At 44.7% G+C, this 19,245-nt stretch overlaps 1 non-coding gene across 1 annotated transcript; it reads left to right on the top strand.

Annotated features, from left to right (window-relative positions):
* Positions 1–18,753: 18,753 nt before the first annotated feature.
* LOC114810752 lies at positions 18,754–18,891 on the top strand. Its single transcript, XR_003758447.1, has one exon. It is a non-coding gene; the product is annotated as a small nucleolar RNA SNORA7 (small nucleolar RNA).
* Positions 18,892–19,245: the final 354 nt, after the last annotated feature.

Genomic DNA, 19,245 nt, shown 5'->3' with positions numbered 1-19,245 from the left:
ATCTGCTCCTAGTCAAAACTCACCCTTCCTGGGCAGCAGTGGCACGGGAGAGAGTCGAGGGCGGAGACTCAAGTTTACTGTACGGAAGGAGGCAATGGTAAGCCACTTCTGTTTTTTTACCAAGAAAACTCTATGGATCCACTACCAGAATGATTGCCGATGGAGATGGGGAGCTCTGGGAGAGATGTGTCGCTATGGGTCGGAAAGGACTCGAGAGCATAGAACGGGGAGCTGTCTGAGCTGCCTAAAGAATCTTGGCAGAAAACATAACTCTTCAATCAAGTGACTCTTGAGGATTGATGAGTTATTAGAAGGAAAAGTGTTAAAGGGAACAGCCATAAGGTTGAAGGCCTAGTAGGGTAAAGTTAACCATCACCTTGAGCCCAAGTGTTTTTACCTAATATATCTGGGGCATTTTCCTAGTGATGTGCGGCCTAATGGAAAGGGTGGGGGCCTCGGGAGTCAGCCAGAGAATCAGGACTCTAATCCCAGCTCTGACAGTTGCCTGCTACAGTCCCCCGTTCACACCTGTCCTGCCGTGGACCCCTGGCCCACTTCCTACCGCTGTCCTGGAATGCCCTCCCTCCTCACCTCTGCCAAACTAACTCTCTTCCCCTCTTCAAAGCCCTACTGGGAGCTCACCTCCTCCGGGAGGCCTTCCCAGACTGATCCCCCCTTTCTCTCTGCTCCTCCACCCCTCCCCATTCCGCCCTCCCGCCCTCTGCTCATCCCCCTTCCCCTCCCCTCAGCACTGTGCTCATTTGTATATATTATATATTACCCTATTTATTTTGTTAATGAGGTGTGTATCCCCTTGATTCTATTTATCTTGACGATGTTGTCTTGTTTTGTTTTGTTCTGTTTCGCTTTGCCGTCTTTCTCCTCCGTTTAGACTGTGAGCCCGTCACTGGGCAGGGATTGTCTCTATCTGCTGCCGAATTGTACATTCCAAGCGCTTAGTACAGTGCTCTGCACATAGTAAGCGCTCAATAAATACTACTGAATGAATGAAAGATGTTGCTTAACCTCTCTGTCACTCAGTTTCCTCATCTGTAAAATGGAGGTTCAATGCCGGTTTTCCCCCCTACATACACTGTGAGCCCTGTGAGGGAAAGGGACAGGAACAGTGTCCAACCTGAATAGGTTGTGTCTACCCCAGAGTTTAGAACAGTTTTAGTCATATATGTTGGTATCTGTTAAGTGCTTACTATGTGCAGAACACTGTTCTAAGCGCTGGGGGAGATACAGGGTAATCAGGTTGTCCCACATGAGGCTCACAGTTAATCCCCATTTGACAGATGAGGGAACTGAGGCACCAAGAAGTTAAGTGACTTGCCCACAGTCACACAGTTGACAAGTGGCGGAGCCGGAATTAGAACCCATGACCTCTGATCCCAAGCCCGGGCTCTTTCCACTGAGCCACGCTGCTTCTCAAGTGACTTGAGAAGTTAAGTGACTTGCCCAAAGCCATGCAGCAAGCACTCGACAAGCCCATAGCCATGGCGTTATCTTCAGCTCATCGCTGTCATTCAACCCACATATTAAATCTGTCACTAAATCCTGTCGGTTCAGTATTCACAATGCCGATAAAATCCTCCCTTTCCTCTCCATCCAAACTGCTACTCCATTAATCTAAGCCCTTTTCCTATCCCACCTTGATTACTGCATAACCTTCTCGCTGACCTCCCTGCCTTCTGCCTCTCCCCACTCCAATCTATACTCCACTCTGCTGCCTGGAACATTTTTCTACAAAAACGCTCAGGACTGTTTCCCCAGTCCTCAAGAACCTCCAGTGGTCGCCCATCCATCTCTGCGTCAAGCAGAACCTCCTTACTATCGGCTTTAAAACACTCAGTCGCCTTGCCCCCTCCTCCTTATCTTGATGGTCTCCTACTACAGTGCAACACACACACTTTCTCCTCTAATGCCAACCTACTCACGGTACCTCACTCTCATCTATCTCACTGCTGACCTCCCGCCCGTCTCCTGCCTCCGGCCTGGAACGCCCTCCCTCTTCGTATCCAACGGACAATCACTCTCCGTCCCTTATTGAATAAAAGCCTTATTGAAGGCACATCTCGTCCGAGAGGCCTTCCCCGATTAAGCCCTCATTTCCTCTTCTCCCTCTTCCTTCTCCGTCGCCCTTGCACATGGATTTGCACCCCTTTATTCACCCCTCCTTCAGCCCCACAGCACTTATGTACGTATCTTTTAGACTTCCAGCTTACAACTTCTTGTGGGAAAAGAGCTTGTCTACCCGATCAGTTATATTGTTATAGTGTCCCAAGCATTTAGTATAATGCTCTGCAAACAGTGAGCTCTCAATAAATACTATTGATTGGCTGATATCCATAATTTATTTACATTAATGTCTGTCTCCTCCTCTAGACTCTAAGCTCATTGTGGGCAAAGAAAATGTCTTCCAACTCTGTTATATTATACTCTCCCAAGTGCTTATATAGTGCTCTGCACACAGTAAACACTCAATAGATTCGATTGATTGATTGAACACAAGAGAACGGTGGTTCGATACAAATAAACAACCCCATCGCATCCGTCCCTTCCGTTAGCCATTTGCAAAGGAGAAAAAGTACTTTTTCTCATTTTAAGGGCTACTCGGCTGACTTTAAAAGATGAAAGAATTACAAGAGCAATAAGGATGTCAGGGAATAATCATGTGAAAATCAGCAGTGATTGTTACATTTGCAGATGAGCAGGCTGCATGCAGCGTTTTGTTTTCTGAAACCAAAAAAACCTTCCAAAATGTGGAAGGAGTTCAAACCACCCAACACTGCTGCATTTCCATACCCATGGGTACATGGAATGTAATCAAATTTCTTTCCTTTCAAGGTTTCCAGACAAAACAACACAAGTATCAAATTCCCCGGCTTCGTTGTGCACACTTAATCCAGAAGTAAATGTCTTGGCTCCTCAAGTAAGGGCTATAGAGTCAGGACTCCTGCCATTCAGCTGCCCCCTTTACCACTTTTCCCACTGAAAAACAAGAAAAAAATCAAGCTGTGAAACTATTTAGAAAGACAGATAACTCACATGGCCCCAAGTAGTCTTAACATATGCAATGTTAATCAATAATAAAGGACCTAGTAGTCAGGAAATACACCAAAAATTAATATTAGGAAGGCTGGCTATGAAGAGCCTGGAAAAAGTCATGAGAGGTGCTGATTTAACAATCGCCACAAAAATACAAATAATCAATTCTCTGGTGCTTCCAATGACAGTGTAGGGATCCGACAGCTCGACAGTGAAAAAACAGGATAGAAAGAGCATCGGTTCTTTTGAAATGAGGTGTCGGAGAAGGCTTTTGTGAATACCACGGACTGCCCGAAAAACAAACGAATGGATTCTGGAGCAAATTAAGCCAAAGTGGTCTCTGGAAGGCCAAGTGACTCGACTTAGATTAGCGTCTTTCGGCCACATAATCGGGAGGCCTAATTCACTGGAGAAGACACTATTGCTAGGAAAAGTCCAGAGAAAACATGGACGGGGCAGACCCAACAGCTAGAAGGGTAGAAGCTATAACAACGATAACGTAAGGTTACAGATTGAGGCGGAAGACGGGACGTTCTGTAGAATATATATCCATAGAGTCACTGTGAATCGGAAACGACTCGACGGCACTTGACGATACTAATAATAATAATTATGGTATTTGTTAAGCGCTTACTATGTGCCCAGCACTGTTCTAAGCACTGGGGTAGATACAGGGTAATCAGGTTGTCCCACGTGAGGCTCATAGTCTCAATCCCCATTTTCCAGAGCAGGTAACTGAGGCACCGAGAAGTTAAGTGACTTGCCCAAAGTCACACATAGCTGACAGGTGGCGGAGGCGGGATTAGAGCCCATGACCTCTGACTCCTAAACCCGGGCTCTTTCCACTGAGCCACGCTGCTTCTCTAATAATAATAATAATAATAATTATCTAAGAATTATTCTTCTCTAATAATAATAATAATGCTTCTCTAATAATAATAATAAATTGATAGTAATAATTAAAGATGGAATCTAATTTTCCTGAGTAAATTAAGTTCTTTTCACTTCTTAATTTACTTCCTTGTGCTTAGGCTTCCCGCTATTATTTTGATGTAGGTTGTGCCTGACTAGAAGATTTTTTTTTGAGAAAGTTTACAGTCCTTTAGACTGTAAACTCACTGTTGACAGGGAACCTGTCTGCCAACTCTGATATAGGGTACTCTCGTAAGTGCTTAGTACAGTGCTCTGCACACAGTAAGCACTCAATATATACAATTAATAAGGATGAATTTTAATTTTGATCACTGGGGCTTCCCATCTCAGCTTCACGGGGACGCCCTGTTACACTTTTCTCAGTGATGAGGTATTCTTTTTAAAAGTATCCATTCCATATCCCTTGCAATTGTGGTTGACAAAAATTAAATCCCCAAAATGGTAAAGGAAACAGATGCTGAAGAAAGCCGGAGACAGCGTTTGAGCCTGGCGGGGTTCGGGTAGCAGGACGAGGAGACATTTTCAAGGGAGAAGGCTCGCCACCTTGAGAGTGCTCTCCACAGTGCCTTCCGAAAATTCACATCTGAGAACCATCAGGACCCTTGAGGGGAGAAGAGGAGCAGCCCCCTGCCTGAGCTGATAGATTTTAAGGGTAATGATACTAATACTAATAATAACTGTGAAATCTGTTAAGCGCCAACTGTGTGCCGGGCACTGTACTAAGCGCTGGGGTGGGTACAGGCAAATCGGTAGGGGCTCACACCATACCCAGGGACATATAAGTGTTTAGTACAGTGTTCTGTACACAGTAAGCGCTCAGTAAATGCGATTGAATGAATGAATTCCAAAAATCTGGGATCCGGGGGTCCCGTGGGAAGCCTTAGAGACTGCAGAGCTGCAAACCGTTGGTTAGTGGAGGTAGCGGCCTTAAAGAGCGTGGCCTAGTGAAAAGTGTAAGGACTTGGCAGTCAGAAAACCTGGGTTCTGATCCCAGCTCTGCCACCTGCCTACCTAATAACGTGACCTCGGGAAGCAAACGTGGCCTGACGGGCCCGGGAGTCAGAGGAACTGGGTTCTAATCCCGGCTCCACCACTTGCAATAATGTGACTTTGAGCAAGTCCCTTAACTTCTCTGTGCCTCAGTTACCTCCACTGTAGATTAGGGATTAAGACTGTGGGAGCCTTCACCCATCATGGAAGGCATTCAAAAATCTTTTTGAAAATTATAATGTGTCTGTTGTTGTATTGTACTCTAGGAGTCAGAGGTCTATGGGTTCAAATCCCGGCTCTGCCACTTGTCAGCTGTGTGACTGTGGGCAAGTCACTTCACTTCTCTGCGCCTCAGTTCCCTCACCTGTAAAATGGGGATGAAGACTGTGAGCATCTCGTGGGACAACCTGATTCCCCTGTGCCTACCCAGCGTTTAGAACAGTGCTCTGCACGTAGTAAGTGCTTAACAAATACCAACATTATTATTACAGTTCTTTGCACATGGTATGCACTCAAATATAAATGAATAAATGAGTGACATGGACTGTGTCCAACCTGATCATCTTATATCTACCCCAGTGCTTAATGTAGAGCCTGGCAGATAATAAGCCCTTAGCAAATATCATTTAAAAAGTGACAACCTCTCTGTGCCTCAGTTTTTTAATCTGCAAAATAGGGATTAAATACTTGTTTTAGCCCCCTTAGATTGTATGCCCTCCATAGGACAGGGACTGTGTCTGACCTGATTCTCTTATATCTATTATTTATTTATTTAAATTTATTTTCTTTATTTATTTATATTAACGTCTGTTTCCCCCTCTAGACTGTAAGCTTGTTGGGGAGGGACCGTGTCTGCCAACTCCATTGTATTGTGCTCTCCCAAGTGTTTAGTGCTGTACTTTGCACATAATAAGCAGTCAGTAAATAAATATCACTGATGATGATCATTGATCTTATCTACCCCAGCGCTTAGTACTTTTCTGCTTATTCTGTTGTATTGTACTCTCCCAAGCGCTTAGTACTGTGCTCTGCACATAGTAATAATAAAAATAACTGTGGTATTTGTTAAGCACTTACTATGTGCCAGACACTGTTCTAAGAGCTGGGATGGATACAAGATAATCGGGTTGGACACAGTCCCTGTCCCATATAGGGCTCATTTTCTTAATCCCCATTTTACAGATGATGGAACTGAGGCACACAGATGTTAATTATTTGCCCACGGTCACACAGCAGACAAGGGGCAGAGCGGCGATTAGAACCTCGTTCCTTTTGACTCCCGGGTCCATGAGTGCTAGGTTTACAGTGAGCATTTAACATACGCCAGAACAGTGCTTGGCACATAGTAAGTGCTTAACAAATGCCGTCATTATTATATGCCACAATTGTGATTGTTATTATTAGTAGTAGAATTAGTATCTTTCTCCCCCATATCACTACTCCTCTCTGCTTTCTTTAGCCATTTTGTTTTCTTGTTAGCCCCTTTTTCTCATCAACTCCCCTCCCCATATTATCACTTTATTCCCCTTCCTCTCTCTAATGAAAGAAAGGAAAATTTTGGCAAAAGGTATTGGGAAGCTTGGAGGTCATGGGAGTTTAGGGAGGAAAAAAGATTTAAGAAAGAACTGAGTCAGTCTGGTGTTCTCCAAGCTGTGGAGCTGGATAATAATAATGATGGTATTTGCTAAGCGCTTACTATGTGCAAAGCACTGTTCTAAGCACTTCGGGGGGACACAAGGGGATCAGGTTGTCCCACGTGGGGCTCACAGTTTTTAATCCCCATTTTACAGATGAGGTAACTGAGGTACAGAGAAGTTAAGCGACTTGCCCAAAGTCACACAGCCGACAAGCGGCTGAGCTGGGATTAGAACCCATGACCTCTGACGCTCAAGCTCGGCCTCTTTCCACTGAGCCACGCTGCGTGGTCCTGGAGAGGCGATGTGAATTAGTGAGAAGAGCAGGGGCTGAGAGTCAGGAGACCTGGTTCCAGTTCCCTCTCCACCTTTGGCTTACAGTGTAAACTTGTGTAATTCAATTTAATCTTTCTATGCCTCAGTTTCCTCATCTGTAAAAGGAGGATAATAATATTTGCCTAGCTCAGAGGAATGCTGTGAGAATGAAATGAGATAATTGATATGAAAGTGCTTCGGGAAAATAAGAGTGGAATACAGATTCAAGGCGTTATTTTTAGAGTTCCTAGTGGTCCTGGAGTTGGCTTGAGGCTAAAGATTCAACTGTACAAAATTCGTTTTGACATCCCTGCTAGTATTTTGAAGACAATGTAAATAAAACATAAGAACATCATTTTTTCTCTTCCAATACTTTCTTTCTCAGAGATAAGAAAGCTGAATTCAAGACTTATTTAAGCAAATATAAACGCAAATCAGAATTTCAGGTCAACAGAATAATTCACATCTCTGTTATAACAGTAGTAGTAAGCGTATTTAATGACTACTCACTTGGTGCAATGCACTGTACTAAGTGTTTGGGGAAGTACAACACAACGAAATGATGCATTCCTTGTCCAGAAAGAATTACATTCTAATGGGGGAGATGTACATTCAAACATTTACAATTTAAGTAGTCAAAATAAATTATTCTATATACACAAGACTACATACATATAAATGTATGTATATTTGCATATATATGTATATACACATATGTATGTGTGCTTATATATACATGTGTGTGTGTATTTCCAGCTCTTGTTGATATATATATACTTAGAACACTCATTCAATCATATTTATTGAGTGATTACTGTGTGCAGAGTGCTGTACTAAACACTTACCTGCTGTGTGACTTTGGGCAAGTCAGTTAACTTCTGTGTTACTCAGTTCCCTCATCTGTAAAATGGGGATTAAGATGGTGAGCCCTCTGTGGGACAGGGACTGTGTCCACCCCGATTATTTCGTATCCATCCTAGAGCTTAGAACAGTGTCTGGCACCTAGTAAGTGCTTAACAAATACCACAGTTATATACAAGAGCTATAGATGTGTGAAGACTGTGAGCCCCATGAGGGACAACCTGATCACCTTGTATCCCCCCCAGCGCTTAGAACAGTGCTTTGCACATAATAAGCACTTAACAAATACCAACATTATATATATGTATATATATGCACACTTTATAAGTGCTGGCAATGGCTGTGGGTTTGATCAAGCTAGAACTATTAGGGATTAAACAGGGAAGACTTGTTGGAAGGTCTGACAGATTGAGGGAGGGAGTTTCAGGTTGGGCAAACAGCTAGAGCAAGAGGCTGGTCAGAGGAGGGAAAATCGGGAGCGAGGAACAAATTAGAAGCTGAGAAGCTGAGAAGAAGCTTGGTGGAAAAAGCCTGGGCTTGGGAGTCAGAAGTCGTGGGTTCAAATCCTCGGTCACTTAACTTCTCTGTGCCTCAGTTACCTCATCTGTAAAATGGGATTAAGACTGTGAGCCTCACTTGGGACAACTTGATTACCCTGTATTTACCCCAGTGCTTAGAACAGTGCTCTGTACATAGTAAGCGCATAACAAATACCAACATTATTATTATTATTATTGTTCAGAGCTTAGAAGAGTGCTCAGCACATAGTAAGCACTAAACAAATACCATCATTATTATCATTAGAAGGTCGGCTTGAGAAAGAGAGCACATTTGTAATGTGGGGGGTGGGGGGAGGGGGCCCTGAAGCTAACCATGAGAATTTCTTTTGTCAAACATAGGGAAATAGAAAGCTGTTTCATGGTTAAGAAGAGCAGAGAGATGTGTGGCTAGTGACACTTCAAGAAGATGATCTGTGCAGCAGCATGTGCGATAAGATAGAGGGGGGAGAGATTGGAGGCAGAGATTGGAGAGATTGGAGAGATTTGTTTGTTTTTGCTTTTATGGTATTTGTTAAGCTCTTACTATGTACTGCACACTGTTCTAAGCGCTGGGGTAGATACAAGATAATCAGATCAGACACAGTCCCTGTCCCACATGGGGTTTACTATAATAGCAATAATAATAATGGTGGTATTTGCTAAGTGCTTACTATGTGCAGAGCACTTTTCTAAACACTGGGGGAGATACAGGGTAATCAGGTTGTCCCATGTGAGGCTCACAGTCTTCATCCCCATTTTACAGTTGAGGTAACTGAGGCACAGAGAGGTTAAGTGACTTGCCCACAGTCACACAGCTGACAAGTGGCAGAGCAGGGATTCGAACCCATGACCTGCGACTCCCAAGCTCGGCTTCTTTCCACTGAGCCACGCCGCTTCCCTATCTTAATCCCCACATTATAGATGAGGTAACTCAGGCACAGAGAAGTTAATTGAATTGCCCTAGGTCACCCAGCAGACAAATGGCAGAGCCGGGATTAGAATCCAGATCCTCCTGACTTCCAAACCCATGCACAAGTACCATCATCATCATCATCATTTAATAGTAATAATAATGCATTTGTTAAGCACTTACTATGTGTCAGGCACTGTATTAAGCAGTGGGTTTGATACAGGCAAATTGGGTTGGATGCAGTCTCTGTCCCAGAGGGGCTCACAGTCTCAATCCCCAATGTACAGATGAGGTAACTGAGGCCCAGAGAAGTGAAGTGACTTCCCCAAGATCATACAGTAGGCAAGTGGCAGAATCAGGATTAGAACCCACCACCTTCTGACTCCCAGGCCCATCCACTACACCATGCTGCTTCCACTAGGCTAGGTTAATGGGAAAACCACACGGCGATGTGATGAGATCTTGGGCAGAGGTGTTGTGGGGGAAAACTAGCAGGATTTACCAGTAGATTTAGATGTGGGAGTCGAATGATAGCGAGGAGTTAAGGTTGGAGGCTTCTGGGTCAAGGAGGATGATGGTATTGTTGACTGAGATGGGAAGGAATGAGGAGGACTGGAATTAAAAGAGAAGAAGAGTAGTCCCGGTTACAATTGACACTACCAGATATCGCCTGTACACTGTATGCTCATTGAGCACTGGTGTTAGCGTGTCCATAGCTTATCCAATCATGCTACAGTCTTGTGTTTGGTTAGCTCAGGGCTTTCTTTCAATGAATCTTTTACAGGATTCATGATTTTAGCCATTATTATTACTCTTTTTGTTAGAATGGTATTTGTTAAGCCCTTAGCCTCTGTCAAGCACTTTTCTAAGCACTGCGGTAGATACATGTTAATCAGGTCAGATACAGTCCCTCGCCCACATGGGGCTCCTACTCTAAGTAGGAGGGAGAACAGGCATTCAATCCTGACACTGAAGCCAGAGAGGTTAAGTGACTTACCCAAGGTCACATTGGAGACGAGTAAGGGAGCCGGGATTAGAACACAGGTCTCTGACTCCCAGGCCTATGCTCTTTCCACTCGGCCACGCTGCTCCTCAATAGACCACACTGCTCTATGCTACAGTTCAGTTAATAATAATAATAATAAAATAACGATAATTGTTATTTTTGTTAAGCGCTTAACAAAAACCTTTATCATTATTATTATTTTATAATATCGCTAGACACTGTAGTAAGCATCGGGGTGGGTACAAACAGATTGGGTTGGACACAGTCCCTGTATCATATGGGGCTCACAGTCTTTCTTAATCCACATTTTATAGAGGAGGTAACTGGAGCACAGAGAAGTGAAGTGACTTGCCCAAGGTCACCCAGAAGACAACTGTTGCAGTGGGGATTAGAACCCATGAACTTCTGTCTCCCGGGCCCGTGCTCCATAGTTAACCGAAATGATGATTTTGATATTTGTTAAGCGCTTACTATGTGCAGAGCACTGTTCTAAACACTGGGGTAGATACAAGGTAATCAGGTTGTCCCACATGGGGCTCACAGTCTTCATCCCCATTTTCCAGATGAGGTAGCTGAGGCACCGAGAAGTTAAGTGGCTGGCCCGAAGTCACACAGCTGATAAGTGGCGGAGCCAGGATTAGAACCCACGCCCTCTGACTCCCAAGCCCATGATCCTTCCACTGAGCCACGCTGCATCTCTGAAATGTCCATTTTGTCCCCTTAATATCTCAACACCCTAGATAGGACTATAGATTTCACCTTTAGAGCTAGTTCTGGTCTCTCCCTTTCTACTTGTCTCTTCTTCTTCTGGCTTCAGGCCTCAACCCGGTCTGCTGGATCTGGGTCACTGAAAAACATGAGTGAATAGGAATAAAGAAAAGAAAAACATCAAGAAAGTCAACACGCGGAGTGGCAATAATGACATTTACCTTGGCAATTGCCTAAGAATAAGCCAAACGATGGCGGGAGGTGGAAAGGCAAATGCAAATGATAATTCAACTAATTCCACTGTGGCCCTCAGAGGCCACATCCAAGTGGAGGTGATTGATGAAGAGCTTTCTAGCTGTGTGGCTGGGCCAGGGATCGGGTCTTCTGCTTCTTCTATTATAGAGAAGCAGCGCGGCCCGTGGGTAGAGCTCCCATCTGGGAGTCAGAAGGACCTGGGTTCTAATCCCGGCTCTGCCACTCGTCTTCTGGGTGAGCTAGGGTAGCTCAGTTACTTTCGATCTGCCTCAGCTCCCTCATCTGTAAAATGGGGATTAAGGTTGTGTCCGTGAAATAATAATAATGTTGGTATTTGTTGAGCGCTTACTATGTGCAGAGCACTGTTCTAAGCGCTGGGGGAGAAGCAGGATAATCAGGTTGTCCCACGTGAGGCTCACAGTCTTAATCCCACTTTACAGATGAGGGAACTGAGGCACAGAGAAGTTAAGTGACTTGCCCACAGTCACACAGCTGACAAGTGGCGGAGCCGGGATTCGAAGCCATGACCTCTGACTCCCAAACCCAGGCTCTTTCCACTGAGTCACGCTTATGACAGGGACTGTGACCAACCCAATAACCTTGTATCTATCACTTAGAACAATGTCTGGCCAGTGCTTCACAAATACCATGGTTATTATAATTATCAGTAGTAGTAGTAGTATGCTCCTCCAAGTGCTTAGCACAGTGTTGTGCACAGACTAGGCACTCAGTAAATACTTCGAACTGCTGGGTAGTTCAGGCACTGGGAAGGCCAGCCTGTTTTCCGACATTTCCAGGCATTGCCAGTGTCCAGAGGTGGAGTTGGGAGTGGGATGAGGGAAAGGGATGGATACCTGAAGTTTGCTGTGGCTTTTTTGTTGTTGTTGTTTGTTTGTTTATAAAACAAAGTTGTTCCTCAAGAATTCCCCTTTTCCCTAAGAAGAAACTTCCATTTTACTAAGAAAAAAAAATACACTTGAGGGTGATAGAAAACAGACCTGGGAAGGACTCCCCAGACCTAGTTTCAGGGTAGGATGAAGCAGGTGGTGGCCAGGTAGTCAGGAGACTTAGCCCCGCAACTTACCTCCTGTAGGACCTTGTGAAACTTACTTACCTCTCTGTGCCTCTTGCCTCACCTTCCTCATCTGGAAAATGGGAATTAAAATCCTGTTCTCCTTTCCCCTTAGACTGAGACCCTAGAGAGAGACAGGAAGTATGCCTGATCTGATTGTATTGCAACTATCCCAGTGCTTGGAACATAGTAAGTGCTTAACAAATACCATTATTATTATCATTGTTATTATTATTATGACTCTTATGCAGCTCACTCCTCCAGATTGATTCTTCTTCTCCCATTCCCTTCTCCGTCACCCTGACTTGCTCTTCCCCCCTCCCAGCCCCATAGGACTTATGTACATATCTGTCATTTGTTTATTTGTACTGATGTCTGCTTCCCCCCAGATAGACTGTAAGCTTGTTGTGGGCAGGGAATGTGCCTGTTTATTGCTGTATTGTACTCTCCCAAGCGCTTAGTACAGTGGTCTGCACACAGTAAATACTCAATAAGCACGACTGAAAGAGCACCAGACTGCAAGCTAGCACTCATTCAGTTTATTCAGGTTCAAGGGCAGAGGGGCAGAGGTTGGGTTAGAGGGCAAGGAAGTAATGATACAGGTGAAGTACGTAGTTCAGAGAGCTAACTATGGCCTTTATTGCCTCCTCCCTGACATGGCCACAGCCAAGGCAGTCTGTAGATTGCTGGCTCGTCTACTATCTCTGTTATATTGAACTCTCTCAAGCGCTTAGTACAGTGCTCGGCACACAGTAGGAGCTCGAAAAATACAATTGATTGATTGTCTGAGGTGCTCAAAGTGTTAGCTCTGGTCCTCAGGTCCCCACCAGGCACTGGAATCCTGCTTTTGCCAGGAAACGCATCACCTCATCTCCTGATTTGGCTAGTGTCATATTCAATTTCAAAAAAGGCTTCTGAGACCTTTCGTCAATGCAGAAATCCATAGCCAGAGAAAGGAATTCTGCATAATCCTTGTGCCTATAGTCTCTCTAGACTGTAAGCTCACTGTGGGCAGGGAATGTGTCAGTTATATTGTCCTCTCCCAAGCGCTTAGTACATTGCTCTGTAAATGCCATTAACTGACTGTCTGACTGACTGAATCAAGCCAAAGGTAGAGAGGGTTTCCTGTAGGGACTACATAAAGCTATGAGTTTGACCAAGTCCATACCTCCTGGCTTTGAGTATTAGAATAAAGAATAAAGAGGCCATACATCCACCATCGGCCATTTCTCCCCTCATTCTGCTACCCTTCAGAAAGTGGGCGGGACGGTCTGAAGTCTGTTGTCAGCCACGATAGCCCAAGTGGCAAAAGCGTAAGCTTGTAGCAGGAGGCAGTGATAATTATAATAATATTTTGGGAGCTCTCTCTGTGCCATGCACTCTATTATGCATGCGGGGAGATAGAAGATAATTAGTTGAGACACAGTCCCTGTCCCCCATGGGGCTCACAGCGTAAATAGAAGGGAGAGGAGGGTAATAAAGTCAGTGTCCGGCATGTCCACCTACTGTGTACGGAGTTCTCGCCCCTGCCGGTTCCACGACGGACTGCCTCTGGGCCCTGCTCTGTGCAGCCTCAGAGCTCCAGGGATTTATATTAATGACCGTCTCCCCCTCTGGACTGCAAGCTCACTGTGGGCAGGGAATGTGCCTGCTTATTGTTATACTCTCCCAAGTGCTTAGTACAGTGCTCTGCACACAGTAAGCACTCAATAAATACGATTACATGAATGAATGAACGCTAGCGGCAGCAGCCCCTGATTCACTTGGCTGCCGCTATTACCGGTTTACCTGTCATCTGGCCGGGGAGCTTATCTACCTGCCTAGAAGGGTTTGTTTCTGCCTGCCTGTCTGCACGCATGTTAGGGCACGTGAACCTTGCAAGGAAAAAATCCCCGCCTTCCACTAAACAGAAATCCTCCATTCCAAGTTTATTGTCTAGCAGGAGAAAGGCTGACCGACAGAACGATAGCCCTCATATGATCAGCAAACAGTTCAGTTTTACTTAGAGTAGAATTAAGGAAATAAAAAGGTGGCCGACAGTCCTGAGTAAGAAGAGCCAGGGCTCGAATGATTTTTAGTTTGTAAGGTTTTGTGTGGCGGGATTATTGCCATCGCCATTAATAACAGTGATAACCACAGCACTAGGATAATGACAGTAGTCCTGCAAGGCAAGTCCAGAGGTGCCCAAACTGAACACTAGAAGCAAGATTGGGAAGACTGTTTTTGTTTTTGCTTTAAAGACTTCAATTGGGCATTTAATTCAGGCATTCCCTAACTTTCTAAACTATAAACCGTAACCGACAGCAGAGACGAAATCCCAGCGGTGCCCCTCCTTCAACAGGGGAATTAGCATTTCTCCCTCCACCGGGCCGGGCCGGAGTTCGGGGGATGAATACTTAATCCAAACTCGTTAGCTATCGTGCTCAGGAGCGGGATCCAGACTCTGCCTCAGCCACACAAAACGGCAAAGTTCCACAGATCTTGAAACATCTTAAAAATAAACTCGGCAACAGGCAAATAAGAGAGAAGAAAGTTGGAAGTTCCTCCAGGTCTTGATGCTTACTGCCATCAGCTGAATCACGGCTCCAGCTCTGAGAATTTTGAGAAATGGTGGCACTGGTAATAGTGATGGCGGTGATGGTGAAAGTGCATATGTACATATCTTTCAATAATGTCCTATAAAATATTTATTAATGCATATTTATTTATTAATTATGTATTAATGTCTGTCTCCCCCTCTAGAGTGTAAACTTATTATGGGCAGGGAGCATGTCCACTAATTCTTTTGTTTTGTACTCTCCCAAGTGCTTAGTACACTGCTTTTTAAAAAAATGGTATTTGTTAAGGGTTTACTATGAGTCAGGCACCGTACTAAGCGCTGAGGTAGATACAAGACAGACTGGACACAGTCCAGGCCTCACAGAGGGGTCACAGTCTCAATCCCCATTTTAGAGACGAGGTGAATGAGGCACAGAGAAGTTAAGTGACTTGCCCGAGGTCACACAGAGCCAGGATTAGAAGCCAGGTCCTTCTGACTCCCAGGCAGGTCCTCCGTCCATTTGGCCACACTGCTTCTCTGCTCCTCAGCACGTAGTGTGTGAAGCCTCTCCCTTCTGTGTCACCCTGACTTGCTCTCTTTGTTCTTCTCCCCTCCCAGCCCCACAGCACTTATGTATCTATCATTTATTTATATTAGTGTCTATCACCCCTCTGCTAGACTGTAAGCTCATTATGGGCAGGGAGTGTGTCTGCTTAGTCTCCCAAGCGCTTAGTACAGTTCTCTGCACGCAGTAAGCACTCAATAAATAAGATTGAATGAATACGATTGATTGATTGATCGATGGATTAGTAGTAGCAGCAGAAGTTTTCTCTTTTGCTTCCTGGTCTCTCTCTCCATACCAAGTTTTTCCTCCGAGAGAGTTGCTCCCTTCTTGATGGGACTGTGGAATACAGGTCCGTTCTCAGCAACTGACTGCCAGTTTTCAGCAGAGATTCAGCATTCTCGGAGGCTTTGTTTAACTGTGTGACCTTAAAACACTTCTGCTCTCCTTGCTTTCAGTTTCCCAATTTCAGCATCCCGCGTAGCAGGTGTGAGGGTATCTTGCCATCCCCTCCTTCCCCTCTCATGTGGAGAAGCAACTTTGCTTAGCAGAAAGCATAGGGGCCAGAGAGTACCAGAGGACCTGGATTCTAATTCTGACTCTGCCACCTGTCTGCTCTGGGACCTTAGGCAAGTCACTTAGCTTCTCTGTGCCTCAGTTCCGTCATCTGTAAAGTGGGGATTCAATACCGGTTCTTCCTCTTACTTAGACTGTGAGCCCCAAGTGGAACCTGATTATCTTGTATCAAACCCAGTTCTTAGGCCAGTGCTTGACACAGAATTATTTTTATGAGGGGAAGCAGCATGGCTCAGTGGAAAGAGCACAGGCTTGGGAGTCAGAGGTCATGGGTTCGAATCCCGGATCTGCCACTTGTCAGCTGTGTGACTGTGGTCAAGTCACTTAACTTCTCTGTGCCTCAGTTCCCTCAACTGTAAAATGGGGATTAAGACTGTGAGCCTCACTTGGGACAACCTGATGACCCTGTATCTACCCCAGCGCTTAGAACAGTGCTCTCCACATAGTAAGCGCTTAACAAATACCAACATTATTATTATTTATTATTATGTCCCACCCAGCTTAGCTGTGTTAAGATTAACCTTGCTTTGATGCTAGGTCATTCATTGTTTGTGCTCTTGTCTTGCCTTTTGATATCAAGCATTTGGGAAGTACAGAATAATAAAGTGATCCTTTCTCTCTCCACAAGGAGCTCACACACAGGCAGAAAAATATTTATTAATAGAGTGATCAAAATAAGTCAACGGAGTGGGCATAAATATAAAAGTGCTAAAGAGAGTGTAAGTAAGTTGGTAAGGGCTCCGTCGCTAATATTAAAACACCAACACCAAAGCATTTCTGAATTGCTTTTCATTTCACGGAATGCGGTGTAGACAGAACAGGATCGGGAAAAGCTTTTCATAGGAAATAAACCACTCAAATGGAGGACCTGGGAGGCAGGACACTTGGAGATGTACTGAAGGAGCTGGCTCTTTCTGCCTGGGAAGGACAGATTAGTCATATATCCGCACACCGCTTGGACCGACAGAGAAAAGGGGCAGCTCACAGTAAAACCTAGATTGGAAATCAGGAAACAATCTTCTCTCAAATTCTTAGGCATTCAATGAGACACTCAACTGACTTATATGTGAGTCATTTCCTCTCTTCAAATCTCTCCTTAATACCTTCCTTTTCTTTCTGGATTTACCACTGGCATTTCAGAGTAAAACGTTTGGTGAGTTTGTGCAGGTTGGATGTTCGAGCTGCTTAGCTATACATCAAAGAGAGTAAAGAAGCTGATAAAAAAGACTGACAAAAACTATCAGATTGCTGTGAGTTATGCCTTCAGCTCTGATTTATTCATTAATCTCAGTGTCCTGTTTTATCTATTCTGATGTCACTCGTTCCCATGTCCTCCACTTCAAGGCAAGGGGATTATGTTGGTTTGGGAGCGGGAGAGAAGGAACAGTCATTCACTTTCTCCAAGGTGCTTCAGATCACGAGAGCTCTAATAAAATAAGCCGTGTGGGAAGCAGCGTGGTCTGGTGGAAAGAGGGCAGGTCCGGGAGTCGGGGGCCCTGAGTTCTATTCCCAGCTCCGTCACTTGTCCGCTCTGACACCTTGGCCAAGTCAATTAACTTTTCTGTGTCTCAGTTCCCTCGTCTGCAAAATGGAGATTCCATAACCGTTCTCCCTCCTACTTAGACAGTGAGCCCCATGGGGGACCTAAGCCCTTAGTACAGTGCCCTGCACATAGTAAGTGCTCAATAAATACTACTGAATGAATGAATGGTGATCTTGTATCTACTACAGCGCTTAGTACAATGCTTGGCACATGTGGCATAGTGGGTAGAGTACTGGCCTGGGAATCAGGAGGTCGTGGGTTCTAATTCTGGCGCTGCACTTGTCTGCTGTGTGACTTGAGGCATGTCACTTCCCTTCTCTGTGCCTATCTCATCTGCAAAATGAGGATTGAGATCGTGAGCCTTATGTGGATCAGGGACTGAGTGCTGATTAACTTACGTCCACCCAGTCCTTAGACTAGTGCATGACACAGAGTACGCACTTTACAAATATCATAATAGTAATGCTGACTCTGGGATTTCTCTCCTGAGTTATGGATAATTTAGAGCTCCTCAGTGGGTAGTTTTGTATTTCAGCTTGTTTTCTCCTAGATGCATTAATCAATCGATCATATTTATTGACCCTTTACTCTATGCAGAACACTCTATTCTATCCTTGCTCCCTCAGAAGCCCATCTTTCCTTTTTTCTGTCCACTCACTCCGTCTTATGAGGTCTTCCAGAGTTTAGTCCCATGTGCTCAGCATCTCACCTCCTAGACAAGCCCGTCTGCAAATTGTTTGATTGACTCATTGAACGACAAAGTCCTAAAGTTCAGATGATGCCTGTATTTATTCTGAGAGCCTAAAATCAATTAGACAGGTAAAAGTGATCCTGGCAACAGCAGTGGTGAGCTAGAAGAGCTGGGAGTTTTTCTTAAATAATAATAACGATGGCTTTTAAGCTCTTCCTGTGAGTCAAGTACTGTGTAAAGCAGTAGGGTAGAAACAAGGTAACGAGCTAGGATGATCCCTGTCTCATATAAGGCTTACAGTCTAAGAAGGAGGTAGGTAATTCATACTCATTTTACACATGGTTATCCTGTGTCTTCCCCACCACTTAACACAGTGCTTTCCACACATTATGTGACTTCATACCGTAATTGTTTATTATCATTCAGATGAGGAAACTGAGGCACAGAGAGGTTAAGTGACGTTCCCAAGGTCACACATGGACTCATTCTCCTCACGAGCCAAAGTCTAAAGTAATAATGATAAATATATTAACTATGGTACTTGTTTAGTACTTGCTATGGGCTAAGTCCCCTCTCAGGGTCACACCTGGAGAGTTTCCAGGACCCTACCAGTTTCCGCGACGGGAGGGAGAGTCAAGCAGAGGCCTACCCATTCCAATCCTAGCTTGGCCAGTAGCTAGCGAGTGAAAGGCAATCTGCTACAAATCAAAACTCACCTGTGCTGGGCAGCAGTGCCATGAGAGATATTTGAGGGCAGAGACTCAAGTTGACTGCGCGGAAGGAGGCGATGGTAAACCACTTCCGGATATTTACCAAGAAAACTCTGTGATCCACTACCAGACCGATTGCAGACGGAGAGCGGGACGTTCTGAGAGAGATGTGTCCGTGGTGTTGCTATGGAACGGAAACGACTCGACGGCTTAGGACAAGATGGGCTAAGTGCTCTATGAAGTGCTGGGATAGAGACAAGATAATCAGGTTAGTCATAATCTCTGTCCCATACAGGGCTGGCTCACAGTCTGAGTGAATTTCAAAGCCCATAGAGTAAACTTTTATTTTC

Source organism: Ornithorhynchus anatinus, chromosome 3 (assembly GCF_004115215.2).
Source record: "Ornithorhynchus anatinus isolate Pmale09 chromosome 3, mOrnAna1.pri.v4, whole genome shotgun sequence".
Lineage (NCBI taxonomy): Eukaryota > Metazoa > Chordata > Mammalia > Monotremata > Ornithorhynchidae > Ornithorhynchus > Ornithorhynchus anatinus.
Note: the sequence above shows the minus strand (reverse complement) of the source record. Positions and strands in the feature narration are given on the sequence as shown.